Genomic DNA, 819 nt, shown 5'->3' on the forward strand with positions numbered 1-819 from the left:
AATTATTTTTGTGCTGAATTTTAATGAGCACGTTCTTAAAGTCTCAATATCGAGGGGTAAAGTAATTATTTACTTTGTAATTAGAAATCCAAACCCTTTGTCCCCTCTTCTTCAGTTCGAAATGGAGAAAGAGAGATATAAGGAAGATGGACGAAGGGAATCTCTTCACCCATTTATTCAAAAAACCATTTTGCACATAGAGATACCAAACAATTTATCACAAAAAAAAAAAAAAACCATTTTTGTCAAATAATTACCAAACCATTTTATGTTTTGATTAAAAATAGTTTTCATTAATGATTTTTGTTAAACAGGTAAAAATAAAAAAGGTAGTAACAGTGTTGCCATGGTAGCAAACATCACACAATGGAAAAAATTAATGGTACTTTTGTAAGCATTGAAACTTATATTTTTCTTTTGGTAAATAAGCATAGAAACTTGTAAAAACCAAACACATGGAGGGAACGATGTATTCAGCCAAACTGACAAAGCATCCTTTTATGTGATGTCATTAATGGGTATGTATAGTAATACAATTCTATTTTTGTCCAGAGATAATGATTTTTCTTTTGACTATGGAAATTACTTTTTGATTTTTCTTTTGGCCAATCATGCCTTTACGTAGTGTGAATAGTTTAGGTATTTGAAAATATAGGTTACAATACTTCTATAACCTACCTGATTGACAACCATTTTTCTGTTTTTGTTAGGCATTTCCCTAATTTAGAACTTGCTAAAAGAAGAAGCACAAAGTTTCTCTTCAATTGAAATTGCATTTGTGCTAGATAGACGCAAATTTTCAATTTTCATGCCCAAATA

Source organism: Macadamia integrifolia, chromosome 12 (genome assembly GCF_013358625.1).
Source record: "Macadamia integrifolia cultivar HAES 741 chromosome 12, SCU_Mint_v3, whole genome shotgun sequence".
Taxonomy (NCBI): domain Eukaryota; kingdom Viridiplantae; phylum Streptophyta; class Magnoliopsida; order Proteales; family Proteaceae; genus Macadamia; species Macadamia integrifolia.